This window comes from Fundulus heteroclitus, chromosome 1 (assembly GCF_011125445.2).
Source record: "Fundulus heteroclitus isolate FHET01 chromosome 1, MU-UCD_Fhet_4.1, whole genome shotgun sequence".
NCBI lineage: Eukaryota > Metazoa > Chordata > Actinopteri > Cyprinodontiformes > Fundulidae > Fundulus > Fundulus heteroclitus.
Window position 1 is genome coordinate 17,159,662 of NC_046361.1, and position 24,247 is coordinate 17,183,908.

At 40.1% G+C, this 24,247-nt stretch overlaps 1 protein-coding gene across 1 annotated transcript in view; it reads right to left on the minus strand.

Annotated features, from left to right (window-relative positions):
• The window catches only part of casz1 (castor zinc finger 1), a 123,289-nt gene extending 99,250 nt beyond the window's left edge, over window positions 1–24,039 (minus strand). The window contains exon 1 of the mRNA XM_021321985.2: window positions 23,990–24,039. The gene's annotated coding sequence lies outside the window, so the exon portion shown is untranslated. The remainder of the gene's footprint in view (window positions 1–23,989) is intronic.
• Window positions 24,040–24,247: the final 208 nt, after the last annotated feature.

Here is a 24,247-nt window from a genome sequence, read left to right on the forward strand (position 1 = left end):
TCAAGTGACAATGCAAATGAAATGGTGCGATTTGATGCAAAAGCAGAAGTAGGAACGCTTTATTTGTATTCATATTGCAAGAACTGTAGGTGCAAGGATATTTCTGAACAATTCTCAAACTTCTTCCAAAAACGTAACTTCATTCGAAGCAAATAACTCTTTCACTTCTCTCCCAGAACAGGGATCCTCTCTGTTTCGGTGCTCAAAAGCTCCTCTCCTTTACAAAGAGAGAGCGGCTCTTTCTCCTTTCCTCCACTTTGATAAGCTATCAGTTTTCATTGTAATTTCAGGTGAAATGATAAATGACGGCCGTTACCAGGTGACAATGAATACTTTATAAGACAAACCCCTTATTTGCCTGGCAGTTTCTTCCGCAGTGGCATGCAAAGCGCCTCTGAACCATTTGTACATAAAACCCCATGTACTGTAAACATGGCGCCATGTCAAGAATGTGGCATTTAAAGAGTGACAGAAAATAGCAAGAAACTTTGAACTTTCTAAAGTGACAATACATTTCAATAATTTCGCAGCAGGGTTGTTTTACAGCCAATAAAGGTGTGGTGTATGTAGCATTTATGGGCTAGAAAAAAGAGGAAATGAACAACTTTATGGCTGTGAACTATAATACAGAGACACAGAGCCGTGGCTTCAGTTCCTGTCAAAGGAGTGCAAAGTATGTACAGTACATAAAAACAGGTTTTGGCTGAAATTATGATGACTCATCCTGGTAATGTTGAAAAAAAAACTTTTGTCTCCACCTTCTTCTTTACCCACATAAAGGAAAAATATCCTTAAAAGAGTTTCTGTCAGGCTCCACCCTTGCTCTGACATTGTACTGTAAATAATACTTCTTTTTGTGTGTGTTGTTTTTCAAAAGGCGAGTTAAACTTAAATTGATTTTCTCCTACATGACCTGTACAACTGGGAAACTTTTTTTTCCAAGTCTCTTTAACCAGAAAAAAAAAACAATGAGATTTAAAATGTCTTTTCAGACATGCCTACTTACACAACTTGGTTTGAAATTGTGTTAAAAGGAAAATAGATCATTTCTGACTCCATTCAGCCAAAACCACCTAAATGATGTATGTATGTGGTTTGTTACAACTACTTTTCAATCTAGAGCAAAGCATATGAAATGCTAATATAGACCTGCTACAGAGTGATGACAGGAACGCCTGCTCCCCTGCTCAAAACAAGATGTGTGCTAAAACATATGCGACTGAACAAAGGAGCAAGTGCAAGTCCGTTTGTTTGTTTTTTTTAAAAAAGGGGTACAAACCTATATTTTTACAATGGTTCATATACAACTGGTTGATCGTAATTCTTAAATTATAGAGGAAAAAACAAATTTATCCGCACCTTTCTCAGTTCCCCTTTTTTCTGGCACAGCAGTAACACTGATGCTCACACTCCAGGACTCTGGGGGGCAGTAAGGAGCCTAACAATTGTTTAAAGATTAACAGCACGTGTTTAATAGAGGATTTGAACCGACTAGAAGACAAAGTTCAAAGCCTGTTTAACGACATGTACATTATATGTCATACTGAAAACTGGTGTATTGTGTCAGATGCTATGTTTGGCAAAAATATGATCAAGATTAAAAAATAAAAAGCATCTCATCAAAACAGCACCGTGGAACATTTAGCCACTAGGGGGCACTAGACCTGTAACCATCAGGTTTAGCGCCACTGAAGGCCACTGGCAACACTGCATTGTCGGAAAAATTAAACAAACAGTCTCCCTCGAAGTTTTGGAATCTGATAGCAGACCACTTTGGACTAACAGATTGAGAAGTTATGGAGTTTCTTGCAAAGACAAGGTCACATTCCCCCCTCTAGTTTAAACTTAGAGTCTCTTATTGAAACTGAGAAGGAGAGGGAGAGGGAGAGGACAAGACAGATCTAGGAGGAGAGGGAGAGGGAGAGGGAGAGGGAGAGGGAGAGGGAGAGGGAGAGGGAGAGGGAGAGGGAGAGGGAGAGGGAGCTCCAGGAGCCATGTCAGAGGAAGATGGGGCAGACAACAGGCGCAATCATCTGATAATTAAAGGCTGCAGGAACTTCAACAGAGGAGAAGAGATGAGATGCAGGTTTGTGAACTATATTTACTGTATTTTGTAATAATAACCATGGCCATGAAAAACTTTGATTCAAGGATAAGAAAAGTAGAAGCATGTAAGGTTAGCTCTCACGTTTAAGGGGCACACTAGGTCCCATTAATCGACGGACTGACCCTCTCAAGTTACATAGACGAGTTTTTGAGAAGGGCAACTTGCACTAAGCATCCACACGCAGCAAGTGCTGTTTATTGACCTGAAAAATAATTTCATATATCTCAAATTAAGCTAATACTTGGATCAAAACGTACACGGTGCTGCTTTAGGTATTTACATTCTTCAGGGGAGTCCCACCGCCCGGCTTCGCGGGCCCTCTTATACAAGAGTTAAAAAAATCACTCCCCGCAGTCAACTAAATTCATTGCGTTTCTGTTGACAAACTAAAAATAAATATTCCAAATAAATGCAAACCTTTCCTCCTACGTTCCTTCCTTTTAAACTGGTTCAATCTAACCCAGCATAAACATAGTCAGAAAATAAAAGTTGCTTCGCCAGAGCGGGATCTCCTCAGTCAGACAGCATACAGCCATGGAGAAGAAAGCTAATGGATCTCAACCTGAATCAGCTTTCTAGGTGTTATAACGGCGTTGCATCTCTCTCACTTACTATAAATCAGATGGCAGAAACCTATGTATGGCATCTCATTATTTAGGTGTAGAATGCAAGCTCCTCAGACCGACCAGTCAGCAGCTGCAACCTGAAAGCACACGCAGGTGTCATGCAGTCTGTGTCTACTGCAAAGAGGCTCACCATCACTTGTAGACAAAGCAAACTAAACGTGGTTATAAACTCTTAAGATATGCCTATTGAGCCAATACGGCTTATTAAATCTTCCACTGGGATAGAAAGAAAAACAGAAGTTTTAACTGGATCAACCTCTGCATCATCTGTACAAACCAAGTGTCCTTCAAAGTTAACAACCAATCGTGTATGCCACTGCACACCAGGATTACATCAATAAAACCACAGTTGCTGCTTCATGAGCTGTTAAGTTAGATGCACAAATGCGTAACACATCAAGTAAGTTAAAGGTACATAGTGCAACTTTTGAAGTGAAATAATAGTTATTTTCTTTCCCATACATGCCCTTACAATTGCCCTACGTGTAAAATTAGTTTTTAAAAATTAGTTTACTCTGCTTGCTCTCGTTCACCTGGCTACTTTGTTGAGTCTCTGCCGTAATCCACTTCAATATTTATAGCTTTCGTACCTCAGAAGACACTACACCTCTATGCAAAAGACTACGCAGATGCTTTTTCTCTTTTCCCATACACATGCACAACACTGGTGTTGTTTCAACTTGTCGCCACAGGGGGCAGACGTCTGCAAAAATCCTGGAACTTATGCTTGCTCCTTTAATGTCAGCGTTGTAAACAATGTCTGACGCTGAAAATAAGTCATAGCATTTTTTTACTGGAACCCAAGTGTCTTTCAGTTGTTTACAACCGAGGTTTATTTAGAGTAAAAACTGCCTCTGAATGACTCATTGGAACAAACCTGATTATCTGCCAGCTTTTTGTATTTTTCATATTATGGCGTGCAGTCTGAATAGTTTTCATACAACAATGTCCACTGGAAGACGGGGGTTACGCTATCCATGAATTGCAGCCCTCTGGCCCCCGAGCTACCATCTTCAGGGGTGAAACCATTACTTTTCAAATCAAAGCCGTGGGGATTTTCGTTTGATGTGCTCCGAGGGCATTGTGCTGTGCATGCGGGAGAATGTAGAGGGCAAGGTGGAGTGTGTGTACGTGCGTGTGCGTGCGCTGCTGTGCATGTGACATGGTAGGGGTACATCAGTCAAAGGGCCTCTGGGCCAGACGTTCAGCTGCCCCTGACAGTGCACTCCAGGAGGGGCTGGTCGGTTTGCAGGACCTACTCCGAGTCCTCCATTCCCTGGGACAAAAGCCGTGGCCCAGTTGAAAGATGTGAATTCAGTGGCTTTTGTGCCCAAAGCCCAGAGACATGCAGAGTGAGAAATCTGACCTTTGCAGAAAGTCAGAATGTGTTTTTGAACCCCTCTTGCTGTCTCTGGCAGTTTGGGGCAAGACGTGAGAGGACGAATAGGAGGGAGTGGGTTTGAACTGGTGTGGGATGGTGGTTGTATTTCAACCGGCAGAGCCTACAGGTGGTGTTTGTCTGTGTGTGTGTACGTGGGACATTACACGAGAGAGGCAGCCACTTTTAAAGTCTCTAACTCTGAAAATAACAAATTAAAGAGTTTTTGTTTATTCCTTATCTTCACAGTCATGGGGTGTGAAACAGGCAGGAAATTGAACGTGTAAAAGCTTAATTCTGAAGCAGAGCCTTTTAGAGAGGGACTCAACAAGAGTTCAGTTTAATGTCAGTAGAGGTTGTCTGGGATGAGGAATATTATTCCTTCTCACGTCTGCTTGTTTTGGTTTATTATTTATTTTTTGGAGCGAAGTTAGGAGGTGAATATTAAAATTGCACACCACCAAAGTCCAAACAATGACAACAAAACAGTAGATTTTGATGATATGAGGATTATCATTTGCATTAGCCATCATGATGATTCCTTAGTAGTCCATTTGATTTACCTAACTGCTGCGTAGATGTGTTTTGTATGCATATGCATACAATTTTCCAAAGTCCAAGTAGAGAAGCACGCTCGGAGGTAATTAAAATTGAGTTTGCATGAAGCAAAAGGTATATTTATATGTCAGCGTTGATTCTTTTTTTTTGAGTTGATGGTTCATGAATCACCATCCAGGATGTTGCAGGAGTTTGCTGAGAGCAGAGATTTTGGCAGATAGAACAGGCCTATGTTTTTCAGTCATACATTTTTCTTGACACTGCTTTCATCCCCCGGCCGTAATCATCATATCTCCCCCATTGCTCTCCCGGATGCAGACATCCATAATGCAATCTTCCTAATTTTGATCCCTTGCAATCTGGTTTTAAAAGGGAGGAGGAAAAAAAGAGGGGGGCTTATTCTGAAGGCTCGCTCTGTAATCATTTTAGACAGATAGCCTTTCCCATCGCAGATGAGCAAATATTTGTAAACCAGCTATCTAATGGAAAATTATAGTGAAATTAGAGTGAAATTCATGACGGCAAAATCCGATTATCTGTAATTTTATTATGCCATCTTAGCCCACACAGCATATTTTTGTAGAGTTTTTTTCCATAAATACCTATGCCAGGGGTCCTGCTAATCAAATAAAATTGAAATTAATCTTCCCATTAAATTCAATTAGCCGCAATTTCTAAAGCCTAACAAAGATTTTAATTACTAAATTATAAAATTCTCCCTAGCCAAATTGGGGATAGAAAAAGTGCATCCCTGCATCTGAAAAACAAACCCATGAAAGGAAATTGTTGATCAAAAAAGATATCCAGGGGAAAATAACATTAGGGAGAGCGCTGGGGCCCTTATTCAGCGAGTCTGGGTGGAGAGTGACGTGTGCCAAGCGCTAGGCTCCTGGGCTGGAGGAAATGAACTTAGCTGAGGTTCTCTTTGTCTCTAAATGTCTGCCCTCAGAGTTATTACGCCGTAATTGACTAATTGACACCTTAATTTCATTTATGGGGCTCCTGTGTTCATAAAGCAACCTCTGGGTGGGGCAGTGGTCTTGAGCGGAAACAGAGAAGTCGACATCCAGGACACCAGGTAGGGCCTTAGGCCTTCGGCTCTGTCTCCTGCAGATGACGATTATGTATTTGATAATGAAATGGTCAGGAAGAACACACTGACTTAGCAGAGGCTTAAGGAGCATCTTACAGTACTCGTATGCTTAAATCCCCCCTGATGCACGCTGATAGGTAATAATCATGCACGTTCAGCCTTACAATCTGCCACTGCAGACAGAAATGACCTCCTGCAGGGTCAGAGGAGTTTATTTTTAGGAAGAGAGTTTTTTAAATCCTCCTATGGAGAATAAAGTAAGAACTTACCTTGGGTCAATCTGCTGCTTTTCCAATTAGTACTCCCATTTCATACAGACTGCATTCCTGCCTTCATTTCGTACCTACAGTATGTAGTTAAATGGCGCAAGAGTTAGGGAGTTTGTCCTGCAATTTGCAGGTTGCTGGTTTGATCCCCTGCTCTGACTGTCTCAGTCGTTGTGTCCTTGGGCAAACCACTTCACCCTGCTGGTGGTGGTCAGAGGGCCTGGTGGCGCCGTTGTATTGCAGCCTCGCCTTTGTCAACCTGCCCCAGGGCAGCTGTGGCTACTAACACAGCTCACCATCATCAGGGTGTGAATGTGTGCATGAAAGGGTGAATGACTGACTGCAGTGTAAAGCTCTTTGGGGTTGGCGGACTAGTTAAAGCGATGAACAAGCCATTTACCATTTAGTTCTCTATGTAGTTCTAAAGTTTTGGTCCCATTTGAGCCTGTTGACTGACCCAGACAAAATATGACAGATAAACTTCCTCGATCAAATCCCGCTGACAGATTAATAGTAATAAGAGTCATTAAGCTATGTTACCTTACAGTAAACTGCCATAATAATGTTAAAAATGGCTGATGTTCAAAGTGCGTCTGAAACGTCCCCAAGGCAGGTAGAACTGAGACATGGATGATAGAGCAGAGTTTCTGTAAGTTTCAGTAGGTTAAATTTAAGACTATGCTTCAAATTTCTGAATTGAATTAATTGGGGAAAAAATAGGTTAACTTAATAACTTGCCCAATAAATTCTACTTAACTCACTTAGGAACTTAAGTAAGTCAACTATAATCCTGTGAACTCAATGTAAAAGCTACCGCCGGCTGTCAGCGGTTAGACGCCTCTGCACCCTTTAGGGTCATTTTCCTTAGAGAACGATTACACTTTTAATAATAAAACTTCTTTTGAAGGAACGACTCTCAAAATCGAAACTATGCTATAACATTTTGTTTAATCTAAACCAGCTGGAGAAATGGCGCTGAGGCTCTTGACAGGTATCAACATGGGAAAAAGGAATGAGGAAGAGCCTTGAATGATGGTTACATTAGCTTTTATGGAAACTAAGCACGGCCCGTAAGGGTGTGCACTCCTCCCACTGTCGTCAGTAGAGAACGTGTCACGGCTCAGGTGTGTAATAGCATGGTGTCCGAGACTGTGTACACACTGCTACTCAGGATAACTGACCATTCCCTCTATAAATCCAGCCTACGAAGGACATGTGTGTTAAACATAGGGTTTAGCTATATCTAACATCACGTTTTCTTATTTGGCTCGGATTGAAGTCAACTAATTAATTAATAGGAAATTTAATCAGAGTCTAAATCATGCCATCCGTTACACTTTTGGTTTTAGCCAGAAAGCATGCTAAGGTGAGTGGAATGCGTAGTGTAACATTAAGTTTATTGGGTCATTTCTGCAATATTTGGTTCGCAGTTGTATTGATTAAATAGCAGAGGTGGACATGAACGGTTTACATGGTGTTAAATGCCCAAAGAAAACCACAGCTGCCTGGCTTGGCTGGTGATTCAGCTAGGTATGCTACAGTTCTGCATACGTAGTAAGACAATGGCAGACTGGTATTTTCCTATGGCACCAAATCTTCCAGTGTGACAGAAACAAAAGGCAGGTGTGACAGGGCATTAAATTGAATCATGAGAAGTACAAAGGACCAGCACTTTATGCTTGCTCGTTTTTTTCTGTGAACAGATCTAAGAACAACTGCTGACTACCGAGTAGAGTTTGCTGTGGAGTAGCAGAGCAGTTTAGCAAAGAAAGGCTGCTAACAGGACAGCTTCGGGGTCTCAGGTCAGCTGTCAGGTTGGTTTCCCAGCCACCCCCTGCTCTTTACCAGTGGGCCACTAAAATAACAGCTCAGCACCCTCCGCAGACTACAAAGCTCCATCTGAAAAGGCACCTGCTGCTATTATTCACTTTAGCCCCTTTGGCAGCTCAATCTGTCTATTTAAAGGACACGTAGGAGAGAAAGACTGACTGGGAAATGATGAATTATTTAAGCATGATATCTAATTGTTTCAAGGCGGACATCTCGTTTTTAGAGGGGAAAGCTTGGGGGTGGATATGTGTGTGTGTGTGTGTGTGTGGGAGGGGGGGGAGAACTCCTTGTGTAGAGGTCTGTGTACTGTGTCCCACTTGAAGTGGCCACGTAAATATGACCAAACTGAAACTTTAATCTGCCTTTTCCCCACCCAAGCTGGCTGGGTATTAAAGATAATCTGTTGCGTGTGTCATATGGTGGGAGATATAGATGGAGCTAATTTTTTTAGAGACAAATCTGATATTTGTCAACTGGTTGAAAAAAACCTGGGGATTTTCTCCTAATCCTCCCTAGGATATGAAGGCGCGTTAACAGCAAAATGCAGATGGTGTTCTGTGCACAGAGAGTACCCAGCACTCGGCGCGGTGCATATGGAGAGGCGCAGCTAGCCTCGGCAGGGCTCAGCACAACCTGCAGATAGCAAACTCCCCACCCCAACACCACCGCATTCAATTAATGAGCCACTCATGAAAGCAACGGCATGTTAGTTTATTCCAAAGCGCAAACTTTGCTAAATACATTTCTTGGTTGTTTCTCTTTACTTTTTGTTTCCTTGCTGACATAACATCCTTCCAGGCTGTGCTCATCAAATATTCAGTTGCAACTCGATTCCAATAAGGAAAAGAAAACAAATTATAAATAAAATGGAAGCATAAATCTTTCAGGATCCTAATTCTAACTTTCCCTCAGAGTGTTTCTGTCTTTATTTTGTCACATTAAGCAGTTTTGCTTTCCGTTCCCACTCCTAGGCGTGGCTGACTTTAACGCTGGTGGAAAGAGCCTTTTATTCTTCTCCTCTCTTGTTTTGGAACACTCTGCATTTTGTGGTGTCGCTGCTTTTATGCACAATTATCACTTGTGTAACTTCTGGTTTGGTTTTTATGAGAGATGGAACAATAAAATCTATGTGATGTTCCGTTTGGAGGTTGCAGAGGAACTGTTGTAAGCCTTCACTTGCCCTGTCAAATATAGCTCCGGCGTTACTACAGCCAGTCACCGCAGTGATGCAAAGCGGCCCTCGCCGCCTTATCTTATCCAGTATTTAAAGGAAGACATTTTCTCTGGTCATTTTAGCACCCGGCTGTAAAATGGCAGAATCTTCTAACTGCATTCCCCAACTGCTTTGTGGCATTGCATTACATTTGACAATGTATTGACAGTCCCTTTCTGTGGCCGCGAGGTCAAACATACACAGAGGCACATTTTGGCTCAGAAGGAAGCTAAATTACTGAAGTCTGACCTAAGGGGAAAAATATGATGCGCATAATGAAGCAGAGCGCAACACAAAATCGGGTTGAAGGGCTTAAGCATGTGTACTTCTAAACCTATTACTGAACATATAACTACGAGCATCAGGATTGACGGAATGGGACAGAGCAGATTAATGTCAGGACAGTGAAGATGCTGACGGCATAAAAGTTAAAACAGTTGCAGGGGGACAAACCCCCTGACCAGCAAACTCTGAATAAAATCGAGCTGCTGCCTCTGCACTAATATATCACAGTATTTTTAATACTTAGAGTGAGCTGCTTATAGCACCCTCCACATTGTTACCCCTGGTAACCAGGTGTAAAAAGCCTTGAGATAAATTCATCATTAATTGCAGTTGCTTAATTAGGCATTGGCTGATTACAGGCATCAAGGTATACCAAGATTTATAACATGACTGGTTTGTAAATGCTTACATTTACAGTCATACAATTTCAAGTGGTCAGAGGTTGTCTCGGTTGTAGGGATTCAGGTATTTCAATGTCTTGTCCCCTCCTTCTTTTACATACTGCTGCGCCTCCTTTGGTTATGGTTTGAACGGGAGTCAGTACAACTTCAGGGGTGATGGCTCAATGAAAAGTAATCAAACCAATGTTGTTTAAAGTTTCAGCTGCTTGAATATCATGCAAAGAATTACATAATGTAGCTGTTTGCCACTGAGATTTTCAATGACGGTAAGCTGAAATAACATGTTTTGTGCCATTATTTCAATGATTTTCATTGTAAAGTAGATAATCAGCAACAGAAGGGTTAAGTTAAACAACAACAATGTTTGCTGTTGTTTAACTTGTCTGTCATAATATTAAGAACCCAAAACACATTTGATTGCTTTTTTATGCTTTCACTGCACCAAACACGTCTCACGTCGCATTGACTCCCATTCCAACTGTAGTGTCTCTGATACCCGAAAAGTGGACTGAGAATGTTTGACTCCATCCACAGAGCAAAGTGGTGATGATCCCCCCCCACCCCAACAGCTCCGCCACTACGATTATTAATTCAAACCTGTTTTAAAACTTCAGCTTACCGCTGGCTGTACCTGAGGAGATAGGCTGACTAACTAACCAGCTAATAACTTGTTTATACTTGTGTCACTCTATAAAGTACACACCAACAAAAAGGTAAAACATTCTGCACATTAGTCACTTGAAAACTACTAAAATTAGCAGGCGGTTATTCCTAAAATCTAAATAATAAATACATGTAAATGATACTGTTATTACACCTGTAAAAATCTATTTGATAATTTTTGTTTTTCTGGTTTAAATGAAAGCAATTAGATCATAGCCTGCAGATCTGTTTTGCATTTTTGTGTAAATAATGTAATTTCACTAAATCTTATTACGTTTTCAAGATAAATTTGGATTCTGGTTTAGTCTTGTTTGTCACAGTTCCAGCCGTTTTAAACAACTAGTTACTGCTGTGACTGTAGATATATTTAGATTTAGCCATTCATTGATTTATGAAGGTCAACACACATCTGCCTTGCATGTTCTCTTGTCTTTTCAAATTGGCAAATAGTGGCTAAGGAAATTAGGATTATGTGCCATGTCACATTTATACCCCAGGGAAACTAAAAGTCATGGATTACTGATTAAAGCGCTCTATTCAGGTTTAGAAAGACAATGGGGATATTCTGTAAGGAAGGAAAAAAATTAACAAGAATTTTCCCTACTGAATACATTTGTACAGATTAAACATTGGTTTTTTCTAAATTTGTCTGTATGCAAAAAATCATTATGATAGAACATGAGCTTAAGTTTTAGGGCTTTTTACGCATCTCTATCAGGTGTACCAATGAATTAGAAGAGTGCCGGATGTCATCAATGCTCATTTTTCAAAGTAGAGAAGAAACTGGTGAGAAATAAATCCTATAATTAACTAAGAGTTTTTACCAATCTTCCCTCTCGGCATTTAGATGCAACAGGCGAGAAAGCTGTAACAGTCTGCTGTGCGCTTGTGTTTGTTTTGCTCAAGATGAAGCTGCCGTCTATTGATTAGACCCGCTGTAGAAAAAAAAATGACATTATACGCACTGTGAAATTCAGCATTTTTTTTAACCTTCAGCGATGCTTGTCATTTGCTTGTAAAATAAATATATAAATATACACCAGGAGGAAGACAAGGGGGGAGAGAGAGGGGAGGAAAAAAAATCGCTAAAGCTCTTTTGCTGTAATTGGCTGAATAGCAAGGGCAGCAGAAAATTTACAGGCAGACAACAGTGTGAAGGGGACTCGGTCACAATGCAAAAAACTAAACCCTCAGCACCAGCAAGGGAGCGAGTGAGCCATGCAGCTCGAGAAGGGGGAAAGGAAGTGTCTAGGTGGCTGTCGGGCATATCTTAACTACCACAATGCACTTGTCTCTCCCCTGGCTTTGCTGGTAAGCTGCAGATCAGAGTCCATTTTCTGGACAAGTAAAGTAAATAACCCAAGTGAGCGTGCAGAAGACAGTGACAGGGAAAGAGAAATCCCCCAAAGTCACAGTGGTGACACTCTACTAAATCCAATCAAACTGAGGAGAGAGAGGGAGAGGATGAAGGAGGGAGGAAGGGATCCTCTTTGGTTCCTGTGAGTGTGTGTGTGTGTGTGTATATATGTGTGTGTGTGTGTGTGTGTATGTGTCCAACAGCATTGATGCAATAACACCTCATTCAGTGTTTAGCCCTTCTCAAAGGACAGGCAGGGATAACACTTTAAACCCTGTGGCTTTATCTCCTGCAGATTTTCCATAAAATGCCAAGCCAGGGAGCCGGGGCCATGTGACTACCATGTAGGTCAGGGCAGATAGGGGGTAGAGAGAGTGGGAGGTGGAGGGAGAGGCGCCGGGTGGGGGAGGAAGAGACTTTTCTAATGGAACTGTTGAAAATAGCAAGCGGTAACCAGATTAGAACAATTAAGATTCAGTCCTCCTCAGATGGTGCTGATCGGAGAAAGATGGAGAATTTAAACTCGAGAACAGAATGGAGAAATTTTTACAGCTGACAGGAATGAATGTGTTATGAGCGGGAAAACAGAGTAGAAGAGAAGTTACGGACAAAGAGGATTGGGACAAAGTACAGTTCCTTACAAAAAACATTCACACCTCTGGAACCTTTTCACGTTGTTTTAGTTACAACAACAAACTAGAGCGTATTTTAATGGAATTTTATGTGACAAACCAACAAGCGAAAGGAAAACGATACCTGCTTTACAAGCTCGTTTGAAACATAAAATATCTAAGATGTGTAACGCGCAAATGTATTTAGCCTCACCAAGACGATATTACCTTTCACTTCGGTTACAGCTGTAGGTCCATTTTGGGTCTGTTTCTAGCAGCTTCGCACATCTAGAGACTGACATTTTTGCCCATTTCTCTGAAGCAATAAATATTTCAAACCAAGTCAAACTGGACGGTGAGCATCTATGAAAATCAATTTTCAAGTTTTTCCACAGACTCATAATAGCACTTAAGTCTTGACTTTGACTGGGCCATTCCAAGACATACATATATTTGATCTAAACCATTTCACATTAAGAGGTGTTTTCCTGCTGTATTTTACGGGGTTTCTAGCAGCAATGTTCCTAATTTAGCTCCATCCATCTTCACTTCAGCTCTTACCAGTTTCCTTGTTCTTGCCCAATCAAAACACTTCCCACCTGATGATGTTGTTTGGCTTCATCATTACTACAAATGGGTTTTGTTATTGCTTTTTTTTGTCAGTAGAGGCTCTTTTATTTCCCACTCTTCCATAAAGACCCGATTTGTAGTTTACAACTAATAGTTAACATTTCAGGAGATTTCCCCAACTGAGCTGTGCATCCAGCTCCTCCAGATTTACGATGGGCCTCTTCACAGCTTCTCTGATTAACTCTCTCCTTGCTTGACCTGTAAGCTTAAGTGGACATCCATGTCTCCGTAGGTGTGCATATTTCAGGTGATGGGTTGAACAGAGCTGTTGTTTTCTGACCAAACCTTGATGCAAACTATATCACAGCTTACAGAAAAGGCAGTAGGCGGCATTGGACTTTATTTAGGAGGATCAGAGTAGTAAGGGTTTGGAAGAAAATGCGTGCAACTGATCCTACACATATACTCAAAATAAAGCCCCTTGAAGTTTGTGGTTGTAACGTGAAATATACAGGGGTATAAATACTTTTTTTTGCAATCTGCTGTAGTTTCCAAAGGTAGTTTTTATTTTAGGAACATCTTAAATCTATTTGGGAACGATCAATGAAATGCATAAGTACAGATGCAACGACGGTAAACCTACTTCCTCCAGCTTTATCTTTAAGTTTGAAAAGTCTTAATGGAAGTAACATTCTCCTCTTTAACATTAGTCAATAATTAAACAGCTGTACAACCAATGAACTGAATTATATTCCTTAAGTGTCACAATTTATTTTATCTGTGGGTAAAGTCTATCTCTGTGCACCCAGCTGATGATAAATGAAATTAATGGTGATCACTGAGCATAACTAGATTTGTTGTGCAACCACTCAACCCACTTATCGCTAACTGTGCAAAACACCTGCTTTATAAATATGATAGGTATTTTGTTGCAACTACAGTGTTAGACAAAGGGAGAGAAAAAAAAAACTTCATACTATCAGGTAGTATCATGACCTTATAGCAAGTCCACAAATTCAATATATGTTCCCCATCTTGCCTCCAAATCTTGGGTTTCTATGAAAGCGTTTTCTGGTGAAGGAGCTGATCGTTATCCATGACATTTTCAGAATACAGAAATATGTCAATATTCTGAAGCTCGATGCGCTTCTATAATTGAGCTAAGGGGCCCTTAGTTTCCATATGCTGAGGGCACAGAGCGTCCCAGTGGAATACCAGTGACGCTTGATTGAATACAAAAGACGGACGGGATTAGGCTTGGTGCTGCTGACTGACCTTGACTCATTTTATGACCCTCACCTTCACTTAATCACACGATTCCGCTCTGATCAATAAAACTCAGGTACCAACAGATCTAGCCCAAACGGTGAGCGCATCTCCTCCCAAAGATCTGCATTTCTATGCAGCTTCCGAACATCTCCCCAACTAGTTCTGTGCAACCTGGCCTCAATCAAACTCAAAGGCACCATCCCTGTGAAAACAGTATTGATCAAAACCCAGCATCTATCCATGCATGAGAGCTTGTTTCCATTGATTTTTCCTATTTGTGCTGGAAAAAAAAAAGACTATAATAGAGTTGATATGAATTACAGGGTATTCTGCCTCAGTTCATGAACACAAACCAGATAACGCTGGCCGTTTCCACAGTAACACGCTAACAGTTTTGGGTCTGTTTTGCAGCAATCGATCACTTTAATACATTTAAAGAATTTACACAGAACCAGCCCGCAGAAGTCACCGGCAGAGCAACTAGACGGTATTGCGGCGTAAACATACGTGTATCTGAGACTGTTTGCAGATGACCAACAACGTTTCATTCCATTTCGAATAAATTACATCTTGCCTCGCCACTAATGTGTAGCTGCGCGCTGGATAATACTTGTTGTTGTTGTCTAAATGCAGGTTGCCTCCGTGTTTTTATTCTGCAAAATTCTATCAGCACCTTAAATGACTATAATAAGGCACATAAAACACATAAGAAAATGCTTTGCAAAAGTGGCAGCCCACCTGCATCTCTTTAAACTCTCCCAGTTGCGCGCTTATGTGAAAAGATTTGCTGTCTCTAATTCCCAAGCTCAAGGCTGATCAGTGTTATTCAACTGACACTTCCCCTAAAGCCTTCTGACATTAAGCCTTTATAAGACAGTTATGGGTATTACATTGGTCTTGCAACATAAACTACTTTTTATTCCTTTACTATTGTGTTTAAATATAACAGCTACAGCAACAGATTAAAGTCAATAGGCTACCTCCGACCTTGTTAACAGGCTATTATTGCATTGTTATCCTTGGAGTGTCTTCTGTAGGTTTTAGGCTCGGGGGCCTTAATATTATTGAAGCAGCTAAGGTGCAGTGTAACAGTGGAATATACCAGTAATGCCTGTTTAAATTTATTTCAAAGTCCCTCCTCATTCATATCATTCTGGTCCAGGAGAACTCATAATAATAAACCAATATGAGCAGACTCGCTCTTATTATTCCGAGGGAAAATCAAAGAGAAAATCAAACTAACACACCCCCTTAAACCAAAACAGAGTATTGTAAAGCGAGTAAAGCGATTAAAGTCCATGTCATGCTAAATCGCAGGCTTACCTTGCCACTAAAGCTCATTTATGCTGACCACTCATAGCTTTCTGCGTTATATAAATAAAAGGAACTTTAAATCGTAACCCCCTTTAATGTGATGCTTACATTTTACTCCGTGTTTTCTTTGACGCACCTTATAAAAGGGTTATTCACCGCAACTGGAAGGGGCTGTCACAAATTTAGATTGTTGTAAATAATGATCACATTTCTTTTGTGAAGAAATATTTCATATCGCAATAGGTTAGCTTGCCAAGTTTGCAATCGACACTGACTTTCGTCAAGATTAAAATGAACTCCCTTAAAGTGGTGTGAAAGATCAAATTGTTGTTAACGTTTCAATTTTCTCAGTTTGTGCAAAAGTCAATTTCATGGCATGCTGGATATTCCTCAAAAGCCAAAGTAGCCTTGTCTTTTGCTCCCATATATGGAAAAAAAGTGTGGGGAAAAAAAGAAAGAAATCACCTGATTAAATTTAACTTCATGATTTGAAACTTGACCAACTGGAAGAGAAGGCCATTTTATTTACATAACTGGTAATGCTCAGAACATGCACCCTTTAGCAGATACTTTCATTCTCTGAATTATTGAGAAAGAAAAAAAAACAACCATTTTACTTGAAACGGGATTTAATGTGGTATTTTGGTGGTTATTAGTTAATAGAAGAGGCTATTGAAAATTTTTACTGTAAAAGAGGAAACTGCAACTTTCCCCTGTGACCTTGAGCTCACCAGTGGAAAGAACAGAGAGAAGGCCAAACATTCCCCATTTACCTCATTCCACATTGAGACAAAAGACCTGTAAATGGTTAGAATTTTGTTTTGAGAAACCTTTGAATTAGTCAACATGCGGGCTTTTTGAGACCACCATAAAACCATTCATATTGTCTGAACTTATTGGGCCTGGAAATTGGTTCTTCTGTCTCATTCATTCATGACTCACCTCATCTCATAATCTTGCTCACAGAGACAGAGAAGTGACCTCACAAGTCGAATAAAAAGTCAAATGAAAACCATAAAACATGTCTTTTGAAACCTGAAAATAATGATGTTCCATACAAGACTTTGGTACCAGAAACTGATTTGAGTGTAACATTTAGCCCAACAATGACTTAGCACAACTAGTTGGTTAGTAGGTTGTTTTTTAAAATTTACTGACAGATAATTCATTTTAAAATGTAAAAAGACAAATTCACTGCTTTCCGGACTTGTAGATTTCTTGAGATAATGGATTTCCACTGGACAGTTGGTTCTTAAGCTGGGTCTGGTCTAGATGCATTGCGATACATGCGTGCCCAATTCAAACCATTAGGACTCCTACTTTTAACACTTCTGCAGACAAAAAAGACATCAAAGATCCCAAACCATGCTTTAAAGAATCTGTATTTAGTGTAAGATCATTCAGTCCTGATTTCTGTGATACAGATTTTGAAATAGAGCTTATCTAAGGTCCGATGTGCTGAACCACCCTGCTGAATCGTGAGTCACCCTAAACATTACATGGTTTCATGATTAGTGGTAAATATTAAGCAACAAATTTACAACAACAGGATTTTGTCCAAATGTTACAAAAACTGATGGAAAAAGTTGTCATTTCCAAGTTTGAGTCTGGAAATGTAAGGAATTGTGAAACGGGAAATGTGCAGGAATCCTGTAAATAGTTGAACAAAAGGAACCCACAAGAGGTAAAAAGCCGATTTTCAGATGTTCTGACTTTTTCTATCTGTTTGGTCAGGTCATTTCAACAGACGTTTAGTCACAGGGCAGAAATCAAAACAAAACTAATCTTTGTTTAACTCAGCTAGGAACATAACTGTGCAACGCTGGCTTTCTCCAGATTTTTAACCAGCCAAAACTCAGAAAAACTGAAGACACTACAGCAGGGGACACCAACCTTTTTGAAACTGAGCAACTTCACCTGTACTCTGCCACACGAAGGCTACCAGCACTGACTTCTGAACTAGAAGAGTCAGCGCTCACCAATAAAAAATATATATATATATTTTTTATATATATTGTTAATTTTAAATGTATATAAATGCAAGCGTGATTACTAGTAGAGCAACAGACTAAAATAACATTTTAGATGCAGCTAACTAGAGGGTTTTGTTAGTTTTAGAACAGGCTTCAGGGCACCACATGTGGTCCTTGGGGGCTACTTGGTGCCCGCAGGCACCATGTTGGTGACCCCTGCACTAGAGTTTGAAATGCATGCCTATCTTAAAAAAGAAGATAATTTTTAGATTATAAAAAATAAGTTTTATTGTGTTCAGAGAATTGCAAAAACTTTCTCCAATTTTTAAAACACCACCTCTATTCTCTTGATTAGCTTGAAATAATAGAAAAGCACAAAAAAATGAATAAAAATAAATACTCCGCATGTATGGACAAAGTTTCTCAAAGCTCAACTATCTCACCCTATCTAGATCTTTGGACGGAAAATAACATGACGTTCCATCTTTCAAAGATGTACTTTTCCTAAAGCATTGTTGATTGCCCTGTGTCCATTACTTGGAGGGATTATGATAATATTCCACATTGTGCTCGGCATGATGCACAGGAAATTCAATACTCAAAAGGTTAATGCAATCAATTAGGATGACAAAGGAGTAAAGTAAAACCCTCCTGCTCGTGGAAAAAAAAGAGACAGGAGAAGAGAGGGGGAGAAAAGGTATTGAAAGCTTGAATGAATGCAGAGAGAAAAGAGGCACTTGAAACGACAGAAAAATGGCATTTATTCAGCACGTATCATCCAAGGCCGACTAAATGGGACACACAAAAAGTGTGCATAAAAAGGAAGAAAAAAAATACCTCTTAGACGGTGAATTGCATCATTCAGCACTTGGCCTGTGGTAATTGAACAGTACAGGAGCAATATTTTTGTTTGAAGGTAATCAGATACCTGAGCCAAGGAAGAAATGGCCAGTACCAGAGGCTTGAGCATCAATTCATAAGGCTCACAATGTTCTGTGGACTTTTCCCTCCACTCTGATTCAAGTTGTGTCTCCTTCCTCAATTCCCACATGCATTGTTGCATTGGCTGAATATTAACAGCACAACACTGTATAGGAATGATATCTTTTGTTATTTAGATAGATGGTACAACGCCATACAACACAAAGGAGTCTCATCATTGTAGATAAATGGATAAACTTGGGTGGCGGTATTGAGCTCTACAGCCATTGTAATAATCCATATTACCTTTTCAGCTACACTCTGTCAAAATGCTGATGTATTAATCACATTTCTGCAATCCTCCATGGCTAATGGTGATGTTATGAGGAGTCAGGGTGGCAATATTTCTCTAACGTCTTGCAACGCCTATTTTCTGCCGATAAGTTGTGCAAGGAGAAAAGCCTAAAACCTCATAATCCACTTAGGTAAGGCAGCAGACTTACCTACCTCTGCACACAGACAGCCACATAAATCTGCTGCACCTTTGCATTCTTAAAAGACCGTAAATAAGTGGTGGAATCCGTCAACCCGCTTTGTTTGTACCAATGAAGACATGTTGCTCAAGTAGAAAAAAAAAACAGTTCGGGGCACAAGTCTTAACAGATACTCTGTCTGCCTGTCTTGTCTGTCTGTTAGCGTGATTTACCGCAGCACGAGCAAATAATCAAGAAATACAGAATTGCAACTGAGCTACTTCTTCCATTTCCGTGTCCTGTATCATAAAATGTAGAAAATAAGGACAGTCGCTTTTGCATTCATGCCCGTCAGCTCCCTTGCGACCAGATAATGCGCGGACAACACGCACACGAACAACAGTAAGGTGGTAACCAGGACTTAATGTCGTCACACTAAGATTTCTTTCTTTTTTCTTTTTTTTTCAGAAGCACAACTCTGTAATTTGACCTACATCACATTTTTCTGTTTGGGCATTTTCAGGTCCAGCGGCCACGTCGCAGAAACAATGGGCCGGATCGGGCTTTGAAGTCAGCCCCGAATGAAAGTGGAGCGGCTGACACATGAAATGCCCTCACAGCTGGGCTGCCCCCAGTCAAAAGAAAAACAAATACTTCGACTGAGAGGGGGACACGCCGCTCCTGTCTGAGCTTCCTAAGGCCCTGAGCCACCACCGGGAGGTGGGCTTTCACGATATGCCGGTAATGATGGATGGATTGGGAAGAAAGTCTATTCACATGGAGATGTTACATCATAAATATTTACACAGGGCTGCCGTTTCCATGTAAAAGTCTTTGCTTTGACACGCTGGAAAAATCCAAAGGGCCAAAATAAGTGCAGGAGGATAAAAAGTGCAGAAAAGCAGCCAAGTGCTCATTTTTGTGCTCGCACGATAGTCAGTGATACAACAATACTAATCTGTTGGTGTTTTCCTCAGTGAGACAAATTATGTTTTCCACAGCAGTCTGCGAGCTTTATTTACTTGTATGCATGACTGAATAAACTGCTGTTTATTAGAGAATCACTGGACCTCTTTGAACAAATCCTGAATACCAAAACACTAAAAATGCAGAGTTTGACTACGAATTACCAATTGATCACATTTATTTTCCATTGTGAATAAGATCTAGGAATGGAAAACAAAGAAGGAAGGTGATACATGCAGCTCATGAGGTGACGCATGATATTGGGTTCAAGAGCATGAGACAAGACATAACTTTAGTGATATACTAATAAGTTATTTTTGTTTTCACAAAGAGAGTAGAGGTTCCACAGATTGCAAACAGATTTTTAAAGAATCTGTAATCATTGTGGAATAACTCAGCACACGCTTGACAAGTCCATATATTGCAGGTTCTCATGTTTTTCTATTACAAAGGTGGTCCTAATTGCAAACAAGCACTGAAAATGCTAATTTTGTCATTTTGCAAACAAACAAAAACAACTCATCTAAATGGGAAGAACAAGAGAACATGCTATAGAAAAAGAAAGATTTATAAATCTCAAACTGTATTAAAAGGAAGCTCTGTTCAGTGTACAATTGCAGTATTCTTACAGTACTTAGAAAAAATATCGTATCTCTATTTGTTGTTTGCTTGTTTAATTTTAAGAGATTTAATGCTGAATTTCAAAAAATTTTTCTCTTTTTATGTTTTCACAAGCATATTAAGAGTACAATCATTCTCAAACTGTCATTTGAAGAAACCTGGATGAGTGCAGATTTATCAGGTAATGTTTGGACTCTAAATAGTTTAGATGTTGAGCTAGGAGCAAACGCGGCGTCCTTGCAGTGCAAATTGTTTGTATATTGTATGTCACTCTGTCACCATTTCTTTTTCCAACTGAGTAACTGCAGTGCTGCCAAACTAACTATTGTAGTGAAACTAAAGTGGCAGGGGTTCAATGTTTTCAAGAATTACTACCTTGTTTTTTACTTCAAAATAAGAGTTCCAAATATAGACAATGAGTGTTAAGTTTAAACCAGTCAACTTCTTATCAGGGGCCCAATGAAATAGCTTACAGAAAAAAACGCTGCTTGGCGAGACAGACTGCAGTTGGAAAAAATATAAAGGGCTGTTTTATTTATGTGTCTTACCATACAGACGAATGGATGTATGGTTATCGAGATTATTCTTGCTTTATGCAATAATCATATGTGATATGCCACAGTTTTCTTTCAGACGGGCCAGAAGTGGAAGGCAGACACAGCAATGTTGTTGGCGGGCAGGCATACAAATTTCTTCTCAGTAAGTTCAATTAAAAGCCTTGAAGTCCCCCGAGATTATCCCCGCTAACCAATGAAAACAATTTTAGTGGTTTAATTTTCCTCAGACTGTCTAAGAGAGGAAGTCCATCTTTTAGAAAAGTCAGTGGGAGCCACAAGGAGTGGGGAGAGGGCAGAGGAGGTGTCAAGGCCTCATGTTAGAGCCAGTTGGCCTTTATGATTAGTTTCATTAACATACAACAAAAGCCAATTAAGCTAACTGTGCTCAGTTATGTTGTTGTTTTGTGGTTAGACAAGCGGTATTACTCTGGACTACTGTTGAGTCTTACTTAACTTTGCTCCATACTCCTACAGGCAGACTGCTCAAAGACATTCTCTGATGTTTGTTCATAAATGTTGTTACAATGATCTGACCATCCTGTTACTGTTAGTTCTCAAAGCAAATTTGTAAAGAGTCATTAGACACATTTTACTGTGTTGGCATACTTTAAAGCAGAAAACTTTAGAAATATCCAAGCAGTAATGTTCTAGCACATTTACAAATGAATTATAATATATCAAAATATCAATAAACGGGTAATGAAACTCATATGAAATCATATACACAGACCTGAACCTGAAGTGTGGAGTTGTATTAAGTCTAAAAAGATGATTGCTAAAGAAGCTGGCTGATCATGAAATTCTGTATGCACATATAAAGGAAAGTTTAGTGGAAGGAAAAAGTTTGGTAGAAAGACTTGCATAAGGAAATTATGAGCTATGATCACTAGAACTATCTAAACAAAATTAGACCTAAAATTCATTTCTAACAAGAAGCTTAATTTCTCTTTGCTACTCTTCAAAATGGAAAGGACATGAGAACATGCCATTTAACCAAGGCAGGTGTGACTTGATCTTCAGAACTCCTCAGTTCAACTAAGCTTTGTTTGTTTAGCACCTTTCATACTAATCTGACATTTCAAAGTGCTTTACAAGGAGAAAACAGACAAGCAATACCTACAACAAAAAGTATGAGAACCCACAAATAAGCAACAGTTCACAAGTAAGATATAAAGAAATGATTAAAATATGTAAAATATTTAATATGTTTATTATATATAAACTTTCACTGCGCAATAATTCACAACTTCAACAAATGCACATTTTCAGTGGTAATTGGTTCAACAGAAAAGGAAACTCTGCCTCCGAATCTGAGAAAATGTCAAGAAGCAAATCACCATTTGTCTGAACATCTCCATATGTACAACTAGAGCTGTAGTTAAAAAGTTTAAAACAAGTGAACTCACACAAACAGAACTGGATGACAACCAAGGAGGCTAAAGTGGAGGGAGCTAGAAAATATATTCCGTATATACATATATTCTCAAAGCTCACTGTTAGAGAACTGCAGGAATTGTGCAAAAAAATGACACTATGAAACAGCAATAAAATGTCAATCTATTTTAAGGGCATTGCGCGCAACATCACCAGGGATGAAAATAATGGCGCAGGACTCTGTATGTGAGAATCTGTGGGTGCAGGGAGGTACACCGGGCTCTGATTGATGCGAGGAGTGTGTCTTCTTTCTGGTGCGTGAGTGACACCAGCAGAAACAAAAGAGTGCGGTGTAGCATTCCACCTCGATTCACAGCCACGCCAGCCCCCCGGTGATAGCGAGGGTCTCTGGTTTGACATGAGACAGCCCAGACTGTCACTTCTGAATGTTTAGATCCCTCTTGACTAGGAGGCCAGGGGCAAGGGCTGTTGTGTGCATCCTCATGACAGACTCCCACATCAGCATTGTGCTCATACCGGCTAACATCATTAGCACAGAAGGTTTCATCTCACGGAGGGAGAGGGAGGAAGAAAGAAAAGCAACCAAGTTTCTTCAAGTCACAAGTCATTAGTGTTCTTTCGAGAGTCAAATTGTACAGAGGCAGATTTTTTATCAGCAACAAAAGGTTTTATACTCTTGTTAATTTGGTGGATGTCATCTGTACTTAGATGTCTGTGTCTAATGTCTCTTACAGTAATAAATGCCACACAGTGGAAAAATTACATTATTTTGTCAAGATGAAAATGTGGGACGGAGTTACAACAGCATCCGGACATAAAACAGGCATAAAAGAGCATCAACACACAATTAACAGGACGGCGTAACCTAGATAACAAGAACTTGGCAAACTGGCTTGTAAAAACCGAGACCGTGCGTTGGAATGTTAAAATGCAATTTATTACTTCCACCTTAAGCAGTTCCAGTTCTCCAATGGACTGTTAAGTGTCTATTCATGTGTTTTTTTAGCACTGTAGCTTCTGTAAGCCGGGCAAAAAAAAAAAAAAACTACCAGCTGCCCCAATGGCTGTCTATGTCAGGAAACATAACTGGTGTTTTTTTATGTGTCAGAACTGCCTTATTGTTCCTGTAGTTTTGAGTCGCTGGAGCCTGGCAGGGCTTCCAAAGCACTCTGTTGTACATTTTATTCAGTATAGATCCGTCACACTAAGACAGAGAGAGAGAGAGAGAGAGAGAGAGAGAGAGAGAGAGAGAGAGAGAGAGAGAGAGAGAGAGAGAGAGAGAGAGAGAGAGGAGGAGGAGAAGGGAGGGGGGGGTCCTCTTTGGAAAACAGATACATCAGTGAGCCTGTATAGTGTACAACATTGCTGTGAGTTAATCAGTTGGAAAATAAAACGGTGGGATTCTAATAAGTCATTTGTCAATTTTTACAACCCCCAGACACATTGATCCGCGGGGATTAATGAAGATGCCTGATATTGTTGGAGATATGAACAGGGGAGATGGTGGGGACAGTAATCAGTCATGTTAGGGATTTGCCCTACCTCGTTTCTCTCTTCCTGGGGAGTCAATCCGTGCAGGGGTGGGGGGCTCGTCTCATCTGAGAAAGAAAGTAAGGGAGGTGGAAAAAAAATATATATATTAAAAATCTGGACCAAGATCACCTCTGTGTACTGTGTAGAGTGCCTTGAAAAAACATATAAACCTCAGTACATTTTATTTAGATTTTATTTGATAAAGCAGAATAAAGTTGAACATAATTGTAAAGAGGAGCCAAAAGGTTACATGGCTTTAAATGTGGT